We start from the raw sequence: 13,682 nt of genomic DNA on the forward strand, positions 1-13,682 counted from the left end.
CTGTAATCACCCCATTAACACCACCATTATCAACACAAACCAAGGCATTCTCCAGGGCAGCTCTCTAAGCCCACAATGATTCTGTCTAGCTTTAAACCTGCTCTCTAATTTAATGAATCGGATGAAATTTGGTTGTCAAATCAGAAACAATGAAATAAGCTACATCACGTCACATGCCGGCAATAATAAGCCTAATTCTGATTCTGACATACCTTTTATACATGGATGATTTGAAACCTGAGACCATTCTCAGACAAGTAGCTATTTGTTAGGTAATGTGTGTGGACTCTGAACTGATTCCTACTCTGGGACAATCTAATCAGAGCAATTGAATGTGGACACAAGGAGCTTCAGGTACTGACCAGCTAATCCCGAGACCGTTCTCAGATGAGTAGCTATTTATAATATAAATTGCCAGACCTACCAAAGAAGCAATCTGTAATCTCATTAGGCTCTGTCTGGGTCGCCTCATTTAACTGGTTTGGACCAATCAGAGTTGAAAGACACAAGGCTGGGTTGGGCAGAACCATGAAACAGTGTTGATTGTAGCTCTGGCCTAGAACCAATAAAAAATGACCCAGGTAGGTCAGGTGACCTTGAGCCAATAGGTGAAGATCCAACAGTTCAACTGATGAGGAACAGTATAAGAGTCAGGAGCTTCCAATAGGCAGGGATGATAACACTCCAGCAACCAGAGATCAACCATCGAAGATAAGGAGGGCCCAACGGACGTGTGAAGATAGGAACGATGAGGAATGCCTAGTCAGTGTTGACTCCTTTCCCGGGTAAAGGAGTCGGTAGTGAAGAAGGCGAATGCAATGTTGGCATTCATTTCTAGAGGAATAGGGTATAGGAGCAGGGATGTGATGTTGAGGCTCTATAAGGCCCTGGTGAGACCTCACTTGGAGTACTGTTGGCAGTTTTGGTCTCCTTATTTAAGAAAGGATGTGCTGACGTTGGAGAGGGTACAGAGAAAATTCACTAGAATGATTCCGGGAATGAGAAGATTAACATATGAGGAATGTTTGTCCACTCTTGGACTGTATTCCTTGGAGTTTAGAAGAATGAGGGGAGACTTCATAGAAACATTTCGAATGTTAAAAGGCATGGACAGAGTGGATGTGGCAAAGTTGTTTCCCATGATGGGGGAGTCTAGTACGAGAGGGCATGACTTCAGGATTGAAGGGCATCCTTTCAGAACAGAGATGCGAAAAAATTTTTTTAGCCAGAGGGTGGTGAATCTATGGAATTTGTTGCCACGGGCAGCAGTGGAGACCAAGTCATTGGGTGTATTTAAGGCAGAGATTGATAGGTATCTGAGTAGCCAGGGCATCAAAGGTTATGGTGAGAAGGCAGGGCAGTGGGACTAAATAGGATAAAATGGATCAACTCATGATAAAATGGTGGAGCAGACTCGATGGGCCGAATGGCCTACTTCTGCTCCTTTGTCTTATGGTCTTATGGTAATACCCTTTCTCTTCATTGTTTGTTCATGGAGGGTCAGGGGTTCTAATGGGGTGCACACAGGGAGATAATTTGTGAACCCACGTGTCTTTTAGTTGAGGCATTAAAGTTACTTGTCGGTAAATACAGATGCTCTGTGTCTCACTGATCAATATTACAAGGGGTGATTGGTGTAACAGAATTGGCGTCTATTCGCTCCTTCAGCAGTTAAGCTAAAGCAATTAATTCAAATAGTAGAACTATTTTTGAAAGACATAAAAGTGAACTTTGGACTGGATAATTGCAGAATATTAGGTATAAAGAAAGGTGCAATAGAGCTGGTAGAACTGTGACAGGGTCCTGGATTACCCCTATGAACTGTGCTCGTTAACCCCTATGAACTGTGCTCATTAACCCCTATGAACTGTGCTCGTTAACCCCTATGAACTGTGCTCGTTAACCCCTATGAACTGTGCTCGTTAACCCCTATGAACTGTGACAGGGTCCTGGATTACCCCTATGAACTGTGCTCGTTAACCCCTATGAACTGTGCTTTTGAAAAGAGAGAGAGGGAGTTAGTTAACACCAAAAACTTGTTTTTAAAAGAGAGAGAGAGCGGTGACGACTGCTCACGGTTGTTCATACTTCTTCAAGGACATTTGCCTGCTTGCATTTCTTACACAGGGAGAGGAAGGAGGAGTTAATTGAATGATAGCTGGTATCCAGTACGGTGAGATAAATAGGAGGTCAGATGACACAGACCTCAGACACATGTTTTGGACACTGAATGAGCATTGTTGTGCCCGCAGAGAAAGTGGGTTTTTTAGGAGGATCAACCAGGTGGATCGATCAGTGGCTCTTGCAGAAAAAAGAAAAGGCAGTGACTGGTGGGGAGTTGTCCATGTGTCCACCCTCGCCTGGGTGATAGCTCCACCACAGAATACCAGTCCCCTTTGTTAAAGTCGCAGTCAGTGACTTTTAAAGGACTTTGAATAAGTTAAAGAGGCTAGGCGAGAGGAGGTTAGTTCACAACAGGGGGATGGGAACCAGTGCAGAGAGACAGAGGGGTGTAAAGTGAGGGTAGAAGCAAAAAGTAGTAAGGAGAAAAGTAAAAGTGGCAGGCCGACAAATCCAGGGCAAGCATCAAAAAGAGTCACTTTTCAACGTAATTGTATAAGGGCTAAGAGAGTTGTAAAAGAGCGCCTGAAGGCTTTGTGTGTCAATGCAAGGAGCATTTGTAACAAGGTGGATGAATTGAAAGTGCAGATTGTTATTAATGATTATGATATAGTTGGGATCACAGAGACATGGCTCCAGGGTGACCAAGGATGGGAGCTCAACGTTCAGGGATATTCAATATTCAGGAGGGATAGACATGAAGGAAGGGGAGGTGGGGTGGCGTTGCTGGTTAAAGAAGAGATTAACGCAATAGAAAGGAAGGACATAAGCTGGGAAGATGTGGAATCGATATGGGTAGAGCTGCGTAACACTAAGGGGCAGAAAACACTGGTGGGAGTTGTGTACAGGCCACCTAACAGTAGTAGAGAGGTCGGAGATGGTACTAAACAGGAAATTAGAAATGTGTGCAATAAAGGAACAGCAGTTATAATGTGTGACTTCAATCTACATGTAGATTGGGTGAACCAAATTGGCAAAGGTGCTGAGGAAGAGGATTTCTTGGAATGTATGCGGGATGGTTTTTTGAACCAACGTGTCAAGGAACAAACTAGAGAGCAGGCTATTCTGGACTGGGTTTTGAGCGATGAGGAAGGGTTAATTAACAATCTTGTCGTGAGAGGCCCCTTGGGTAAGAGTGACCATAATATGGTGGAATTCTTCATTAAGATGGAGAGTGACATAGTTAATTCAGAAACAAAGGTTCTGAACTTAAAGAAGGGTAACTTTGAAGGTATGAGACGTGAATTAGCTAAGATAGACTGGCAAATGACACTTAAAGGATTGACAGTAGATATGCAATGGCAAGCATTTAAGGATTGCATGGATGAACTACAACAATTGTTCATCACAGTTTGGCAAAAGAATAAATCAAGGAAGGTAGTGCACCCGTGGCTGACAAGAGAAATTAGGGATAGTATCAATTCCAAAGAAGAAGCATACAAATTAGCCAGAAAAAGTGGCTCAACTGAGGACTGGGAGAAATTCAGAGTTCAGCAGAGGAGGGCAAAGGGCTTAATTAGGAAGGGGAAAAAAGATTATGAGAGAAAACTGGCGGGGAACATAAAAACTGACTGTAAAAGCTTTTATAAATATGTAAAAAGGAAAAGACTGGTAAAGACAAATGTAGGTCCCCTACAGACAGAAACAGGTGAATTGATTATGGGGAGCAAGGACATGGCAGACCAATTGAATAATTACTTTGGTTCTGTCTTCACTAAGGAGGACATAAATAATCTTCCAGAAATAGTAGGGGACAGAGGGTCCAGTGAGATGGAGGAACTGAGCGAAATACATGTTAGTAGGGAAGTGGTGTTGGGTAAATTGAAGGGATTAAAGGCAGATAAATCCCCAGGGCCAGATGGTCTGCATCCCAGAGTGCTTAAGGAAGTAGCCCAAGAAATAGTGGATGCATTAGTGATAATTTTTCAAAACTCATTAGATTCTGGACTAGTTCCTGAGGATTGGAGGGTGGCTAATGTAACCCCACTTTTTAAAAAAGGAGGGAGAGAGAAACCGGGGAATTATAGACCGGTTAGCCTAACGTCGGTGGTGGGGAAACTGCTGGAGTCAGTTATCAAAGATGTGATAACAGCACATTTGGAAAGCGGTGAAATGATCGGACAAAGTCAGCATGGATTTGTGAAAGGAAAATCATGTCTGACGAATCTCATAGAATTTTTTGAGGATGTAACTAGTAGAGTGGATAGGGGAGAACCAGTGGATGTGGTATATTTGGATTTTCAAAAGGCTTTTGACAAGGTCCCACACAGGAGATTAGTGTGCAAACTTAAAGCACACGGTATTGGGGGTAAGGTATTGATGTGGATAGAGAATTGGTTAGCAGACAGGAAGCAAAGAGTGGGAATAAACGGGACCTTTTCAGAATGGCAGGCAGTGACTAATGGGGTACCGCAAGGCTCAGTGCTGGGACCCCAGTTGTTTACAATATATATTAATGACTTGGATGAGGGAATTAAATGCAGCATCTCCAAGTTTGCGGATGACACGAGGCTGGGCGGCAGTGTTAGCTGTGAGGAGGATGCTAAGAGGATGCAGGGTGACTTGGATAGGTTGGGTGAGTGGGCAAATTCATGGCAGATGCAATTTAATGTGGATAAATGTGAAGTTATCCACTTTGGTGGCAAAAATAGGAAAACAGATTATTATCTGAATGGTGGCCGATTCGGAAAAGGGGAGGTGCAACAAGACCTGGGTGTCATTATACACCAGTCATTGACAGTGGGCATGCAGGTACAGCAGACGGTGAAAAAGGCGAATGGTATGCTGGCATTTATAGCGAGAGGATTCGAGTACAGGAGCAGGGAGGTACTACTGCAGTTGTACAAGGCCTTAGTGAGACCACACCTGGAGTATTGTGTGCAGTTTTGGTCCCCTAATCTGAGGAAAGACATCCTTGCCATAGAGGGAGTACAAAGAAGGTTCACCAGATTGATTCCTGGGATGGCAGGACTTTCATATGAAGAAAGACTGGATGAACTGGGCTTATACTCGTTGGAATTTAGAAGATTGAGGGGGGATCTGATTGAAACGTATAAAATCCTAAAGGGATTGGACAGGTTAGATGCAGGAAGATTGTTCCCGATGTTGGGGAAGTCCAGAACGAGGGGTCACAGTTTGAGGATAAAGGGGAAGCCTTTTAGGACCGAGATTAGGAAAAACTTCTTCACACAGAGAGTGGTGAATCTGTGGAATTCTCTGCCACAGGAAACAGTTGAGGCCAGTTCATTGGCTATATTTAAGAGGGAGTTAGATATGGCCCTTGTGGCTATGGGGATCAGGGGGTATGGAGGGAAAGCTGGTGCAGGGTTCTGAGTTGGATGATCAGCCATAATCATAATAAATGGCGGTGCAGGCTCAAAGGGCCGAATGGCCTACTCCTGCACCTATTTTCTATGTTTCTATGTTTCTACAACAAGAAGATCGACGGCGTCAGTTCACCTGAAGATTCAAATCTCTCCCTCTCCCTCTCTCCATCACTACTCAACTCAATACCACGAACTGACTGAACTGAACTTTACTCATCATCGTAAGACTGTATCTTTTTACCCCTAGACTTAAAGAAGCTTGGTTTTTCATACATATATTTCCACACTTACTGATATACTTACTTATATATATAATCATTGCTAACCTGTTTGATTTATCTACATTTATGTTACTGTATTGCATAGTTACTAACAAATATTATTAGTTAATAGCAATACTGGACTCCAAAGTGTTTTCCATCTCTGCTGGTTCTTTATTTCCGTCATGGGATACGTGACAGAATACAAAACAGAGCGGCAGGATACAATACAACCAATGGATGGATATGAAACATACACGATCTGGGACATGAACTCAGAAAGAAATTCGATCATAGTGTGATAAAGGGAAAACTTTGGGAAGGATTTACTTCAGGGCTTAAGAAAATCTGCCAAACAGAGCTCAACAGTAAAAATATAACAAAGGCAATAAACACTTTCACTACATTGTATTCTTTTGGCACAATATCCTGGTCCAAAATTGGTCTGGAGAATTTACAAAGAAAAATAAGAACTGAAATGACAAATTTCAGAAAAAGTAATGTACATTCGAATGTGCTTGGATTAACACTACCTAGGACAGAAGGGGAAAGAGGAATAATAGACATTAAAAATCTACACAACAGTCAGGTAAAACTTCTAAGGATATACTTTCATCAATGAAAGCAGGAATCAGCACTCCACACAAGCATGTGCAATTCTGATAAGAAGTATACACCACTGAACTTAAGTGAGACCACAACCCAGAAAAATGAAGAAATTATCACCATAGATGTAAAAGTTAATCAATGGAAGAGCATGATCCTCTATGGAAGGCACCTTCATGATCTGAGCTCTCTAGATGTCAACAAGGAAGCATCAAGCACCTGATTCAGAATTAGAGACTTCTTCCCAGAAACAGAAGGGTGCAGGACACAAAAAAAAATCAAAAATACATAATAAAAAGACCAACAAATTCAAGATGATAAATGTAGAAAATGCCAAGAAAAACCAAAAGCAACCCAACACATTATAGGATCCTGTAGCAGTTTAACACAATCTGATTACTTACACAGACACAATCAAGTGGCAAACATCATTCACCAACATCTTGCTTTAAAATATAAACTCATAAATGAAATCACACCTTACTATAAATACAAACCTGATCCAGTTTTAGAGTCAGAATACCACAAATTATATTATGACTGATCGGTTATTACAGATAGGACATAATAACTGTCCGGATGTAATAATACAGCATAAACAAGCAAGATCAACTTATTCAATAGATAGAGCCATTCCAAACACACATAACTTACAAAAATCAATAAGTGAAAAACACCAGAAATATGCTGAATTAAAAGAGGAAATTGAAAGACTTTGGAACATGAACATTATCCCAATAGTAATATCTACAACTAGTGTCATCCCAAAGTCCCTACACAATGGCACTAAACAATTAGGCCTACACAGCAATATCTGTGTAAATCTTCAGAAAGCCACAATAGAATAGCCATCACTAGAATAGTCCGAAAGTTCCTAGTAATTTTGCAAGTGAGTGTGCTTGGTTATGCCTGTAACTTGGGTTTTACCAACTTGAGCTGAGAAAAAAAAATAAAATTGAATAAATAAAGCTGAGAATATTACAGTAGAATGATTGATACCAAATTCACCACCATCATCATTCATGGGCGTCATCATTCAGCTGAAACTCAACAGGACCACTCTCGGAAAAACTGACCGTAGGAGTGAGTCAGAGGTTACAGTGGGCCTCTTACCTCCTAACAATCCAATATCTTTGCATAGTCTCGTGTCTTCATCAATGCTGTTGAGGCTGAGAAGGGCAAGAGCTTCAAGCTCCAGGGTGTAAACATCGCCAATATCTTTTCCCCATCCATCCAAGTTTTAGATTAGATTAGATTAGATTCAACTTCATTGTCATTGTGCCAAGTATAGATACAAAGCCAATGAAATGCAGTTAGCATCTAACCAGAAATGCAAAGAATAGTGTTATTTACAAAATAACTGTGGATAAAAAGTAAGTGCTACAGCACATAAATATAAAAGTACTGAGACAGTAGTTTCTACACTTCATCCTGCATTGTTATTGTTTTACCTTATTCTCGCTCAACATACTCTGTGTAATGCATCCTTGAACAGACCTCCTGTACGATACAGCGGACTCGGCCTCACAATCTACCTTGTTGTGATCTTGCACTTTATCATTTACCTGCACTGCACTTTTTCAGTAGTTTCTACACTTCACTCTGCACCGTTATTACCTTGTTCTACCTCAATGCCCTGTGTGACAATTTGGTCTGTATGAACAGCATGCAAGACAAGTTTTCACTGTGCCTCAGTACTTAAGGCAATAAGAAACCAATACTAATACTGAGAGATACTAATCCCAGCTGCATTTCTGTCACTGCAACACCAGCCATTAATATTTTTTCTCCCCTTTGGGTTCTTTACAAGCAGCAAAGAGAGATTAGGGTGACATTGGTGAAGACACCACATTTGTCTGTAATCAAACGTTGACTGATGCACTGCTCTAAAGCACAGATAGGTCCATTCATTTCATCAGAGCCTGATGCTATTTCTGGATTCGGGGTGTGGTGGGACATGCCACTGTGGGGATTCAACCAGCATTCTGAATGAGCATTCTTCAATTACTATGGGGATTCTCAAAGCGGGCTCTGCCACTAGCTGCCATCAACAAAGACATCGACCATCCACTCCTTGCTCTTTTCTCGCTGCTGCCATCGAGTAGGAGGTACAGGAGTCTTAGGTCCCACGCCACCAGGTTCAGGAGCAGTTATTGCCCCACAACCATCAGACTCCTGAACCAGGGTGGATAACTTCACTCACCTGAATGCTGGACTGATTCTTTCTTTCTTTATACTTACTTACCTACTTAAACTCATCTCCCCTACTGGGGCACAGGCTGCCCACAGCATCTTGCTAGAGTCCTCTGTCCTGAGCCATCAGCTCCTCGGAGCTTCTCCAGCTCCGGTTATTTTACGTGTTGGGGTTCCTAGCCCCATTCCCACCCCTCCTCCGTCTCCAGCTCCGGTTATCTTACGTGTTGGGGTTCCTAGCCCTATTCCCACCCCTCCTCCGTCTCCAGCCGGGCTGGGACTGCCCATGGCGGAATTCCACAACCAATGGACTCACTTTCAACGACTCTACAACTTATGTTTTCAGTGTTGTTTATTTAATTACTAATTGCGTGATTTGCCTTCTTTTCCACATTGACAATAGACAATAGACAATAGATGCAGGAGTAGGCCATTCAGCCCTTCGAGCCAGCACCACCATTCACTGTGATCATGGCTGATCATCCACATTCAATATCCAGTTCCTGCCTTATCCCCATAACCTTTGAGTCCACTATCTTTAAGAGCTCTATCCATCTCTTTTTTGAAAGCATCCAGAGACTTGGCCTCCACAGCCTTCTGGGGCAGAGCATTCCATATATCCTCCACTCTCTGGGTGAAAAAGTTTTTCCTCAACTCCGTTCTAAATGGCCTACCCCTAATTCTTAAACTGCGGCCTCTGGTTCTGGACTCACCCATCAGCAGGAACATGCTTCCTGCCTCCAGCGTGTCCAATCCCTTAATAATCTTATATGTTTCAATAAGATCCCCTCTCAGCCTTCTAAATTCCAGAGTTTTCATTGGTCTTTTATCAGACTTTATGTTAAGTTGTTTTTCATAAGTTCTATTGTATTCCTTTATTTTCCTGTAAATACCTGCAAGAAAATGAATCACAATGTAGTATATGGTGACATACATACTTCGATAAGTATGTATCAAAGTACATATATGTAATTGTGTATAACCCTGAGATTCGTTTTCTTAAGCACATACTCAATAAATCCATAATAAAATCAATGAAAGACCTCACCACCTTGGGCATTCAACCCAATGTGTAAAAGACAAGAAACTGCGTAAGTACAAAGAGAAAGAAATAATAATAATTATAAATAAACAATAGATACAGTATCAAGAACATGAGATGAAGAGTCCTTGAAAGTGAGCCCATAGGTTGTGGGAACATTTCAATGATGGGGCAAGTGAAGTTGAGTGAAGTTATCCCCTTTGGTTCAGGAGCTTGATGGTTGAGGGGTGATAACTGTTCCTGGTATGAATCCTGGGGCTCCTGTACCTTCTTCCTGATGGCAGCAGTGAGAAGAGAGCGTGATCTGGCTGTTGGGGGTGGGGAGGTCTCTAATGATAGATGCTGCTTTCCTGTGACAGCATTCGGTGTAGATGCGCTCAATGGTGGGGAAGGCTTTAAATGTAGGTCTTTCCATTCAAGGGCATTAGGTGCTTCCATACCAGGCTGTGATGCTGCCAGTCGATATACTCTCCACTACGCGTCTATAGAGGTTTGTCACAGTTTTAGAGGACATGTCGAATCTTCGCAAGGAAGGTGAAGTGTTGCCATACTCTCTTCGTGGTTTCACTTAGCGGAATGATAACACTGGGGAGTTTAAAGTTGCTGACCCTCTCCACCTCGGATCCTCTGATGAGGACCAGCTCACAGACCTCTGGTTTCCTCTTCCTGAAGTCACTAATCAGCTCCTTGGTCTTGCTGGCATTGAGTAAGAGATTGTTGTCGTGGCACCCCTCAGCCAGATCTTCTCTTGGTAACTAATTCAATTAGTAACCACCTCCGTCCGAAGTGATCTACGCGTAATCAGCTCACCGAATGATCATTTCCGGTGACATTAACCTTAACCGCTGTTTACATTTTAGCCACACTCACAATGCCGAAGGAACTCAGTGGGTCAGGCAGCATCTTTGCAGAGAGATAAACAGTCGACATTTCAGCCAAGACCATCATCGGTGACATATACACTCAGCGGCCAATTGGTTGTGCATCTCCTGTAATGTGACCATTGAGTGAATGCTCCTGGTCTTCTGCTGCTGAGGCCCATCCACCTCAAGGTTCAACGTGTTGAGCATTCAGAGATACTTTTCTACACACCACTATTGAATTTGTGTTACTGTCACCTTCCTGTCAGCCTGAACCAGTCTGGCCATTCTTCTCTGACCTCTCTCATTAACAAAACATTTTTGCCCACAGGGCTACCACTCACTGGGTGTCTTTTTTGTTTTTTTTTTTGCACCATTCTCTGTAAACTCTGGAAACGTGAAAATCTCAGGAGATCAGCAGTTTTTGAGATACTCAATCAACCCGTCCGACTCCAACAATCACTCCACCGTCAAAGTCACTTTGATCACATTTCTCCTCCAGTCTGATATTTGGTCTGAAGAAAGACTGAGCCTCTTGACCATGTTTGCATGTTTTTGTGCATTGAGTTGCTGCCACATGATTGGCTAATTAGATAATTGCATAAACAAGCAGGTGTTTATAATCTCAGGTGGTGATGAGAGGGCGTACGGGAGTGAGATATGCCAACTAGTGGAATGGTGTCGCAGCAACAACCTGGTACTCAACGTCAGTAAGACAAAAGAGCTGATTGTGGACTTCAGGAAGGGTAAGACAAAAGAACGCATACCAATCCTCACAGAGGGATCAGAAGTGGAGCGAGTGAGCAGCTTCAAGTTCCTGGGTGTCAGGATCTCTGAGGATCTAACCTGGTCCCAACGTATTGATGTAGTTATAAAGAAGGCAAGACAGCGACTATACTTCATTAGGAGTTTGAAGAGATTTGGCATGTCAACAAATGCACTCAAAAACTTCTATAGTTGTACCGTGGAGAGCATTCTGACAGGCTGCATCACTGTCTGGTATGGAGGGGCTACTGCACAGGACTGAAAGAAGCTGTAGAGGGTTGTAAATCTAGTCAGCTCCGTCTTGGGCACTAGCCTACAAAGTACCCAGGACATCATTATGGAGCGGTGTCTCAGAAAGGCAGCGTCCATTATTAAAGACCTCCAGCACCCAGGGCGTGCCCTTTTCTCACTGTTACCATCAGGTAGGAGGTACAGAAGCCTGAAGGCACACACTCAGCGATTCAGGAACAACCTCTTTCCCTCTGCCATCCCATTCCTGAATGGACTTTGAAACTTTGGACACTACCTCACTTTTTTAAATATACAGTATTTCTGTTTTTGCACATTTTTTAACAATCTATTCAATACATGTAATTGATTTACTTGTTTATTTATTATTATGTTTTATTTTATTTATTATTATTATTCTTTCTCTCTGCTAGACTATGTATTGTATTGAACTGCTGCTGCTAAGTTAACAAATTTCACGTCACATGCCAGTGATAATAAACCTGATTCTGATTCTGAGTGTAGGTAACAGAAATAAAATGTAGAAGTTTTTCCAAAGTCAAGGAGAATTGGGTTTACATTTCATTTCTATTACCTGTATGTCTGACCAGTGGGTGAATGGGAGAGGTGGGATGAAGTAAGAAGCTGTGAGCTGATAGGTGGAAAAGGTGAAGGGCTGATGAAGAAGGAATCTGATAGGAGGTTAGAGTGGACCATGGGAGAAAGGGAAGGAGGAGAGGCACCAGAGGGAGGTGATTGGCAGGACCTGAACATTTAAACTTTTCCTTGTCAATGGTCTTCGTGGTTTCTTGCCTCACTGACAACACAATCCCAATTTTGGTGTCCTATTCTGATTTCCAGAAAGCATGGCTGGCACTGAAGGGCTGTTCATCTGGTGTAAGTGAAGATTCATGTGGAAAAGCAGCTACCAAACAGAGGTAAATAAAACTCCGGGAATATCTCTCCCTGCCTCCTTCTCTACTTTTCCATTCCCCCAGTCCGGTTACTTTCTCACCCCTTCAAAGTTCAAAGTAAATGTTAATTACTTTGTTATTATTATGTGAAATAAGCCATTCTGGCCCTTCAAAGCACACCGCCCAGCAATACCCTGATTTAACCCGAGCCTAATCACAGGACAATTTACAATGACTAATTAACCTGCCTACTGGTACACCTTTGGACTGTGGGAGGAAACCCACACAGTCGCAGGGAGAACGTACAAACTCCTTACAGGCAGTGGAGGAATTAAACCCGGTCCATTGGTACCGTAAAGCTTTGTGCTGACCACTGCACTACTGAGATACATTTATGACCAAAGTACAAATATTTCACCATATCCTACCTTGTGATTCCGCATCTTGCGGACATTCACTGGAAAAATAAAGAAATACAATAGAATCTATGAAAAAACATACGTACACAAAGACAGACAAACAACCAATGTGCAAAAGAAGACAAATAGAGCAAATAAGAATACTAAGAATGAGTGTAGAGACCTTGAAAGTGAGTCTGTTCAGAACTGTGGAATCAGTTCAGTGTTGAGGTGAGTGAAGTTATCCACACTGGACAGTTGAGGGGTAATAACTGTTTCTGAACCTGGTGATGTGGGACCTGAGGCTCCTGTATCTCCTTCCTGATGGCAGCAACAAGAAGAAGGCATGGCCTGGATGATGGGGTCGTTGATGATGGATGCTGCTTTCTTGTAGTAGTGCTCTCTGCAAATGCGTTCAAAGGTAGGGAGAGCTTTTACTGTGATGGGCTGAGCTGTTTCCATCACTTTTTGTGGACTTTTCTGTTCTTGGGCATTGGTGTTTCCATACCAGGTCAGGAAGCAATCAGTCGGGATGCTCTCCAACGTGCGTCTATAGAAGTCTGGCAGAGTTTTTGGAGACATGCTGAATCTACACAAACTTCTAAGAAAGTTGAGGTGCTGTTGTGACTTCTCTGGCACAGCAATTCGTCGCTGCTGCTGTTGTGACTGAGCACACATTCAATTATCAGCCATTGGAAGTTCAGAGACAGTGCAGAAGCCACAATGGCACCAAGGGACCTTCATTACAACCACACAGGTGAAAAATAATCATGTCACCGAAGAAAGAAAGGGAATTTTAGGAAAAGACATTATAACCGTAACATTTTTTATAGTGTCACTTCACTTTCTGTCGAGAACATCATCCTGAGAGCATTCAAGGTATGTTACACAGTACTGTGCAAACATCTTAGATATATATAGCTATTTGTATATAACATATATAATATATATTATATTTAATAAATATAC

Source organism: Mobula birostris, chromosome 1, assembly GCF_030028105.1.
Source record: "Mobula birostris isolate sMobBir1 chromosome 1, sMobBir1.hap1, whole genome shotgun sequence".
Taxonomy (NCBI): domain Eukaryota; kingdom Metazoa; phylum Chordata; class Chondrichthyes; order Myliobatiformes; family Myliobatidae; genus Mobula; species Mobula birostris.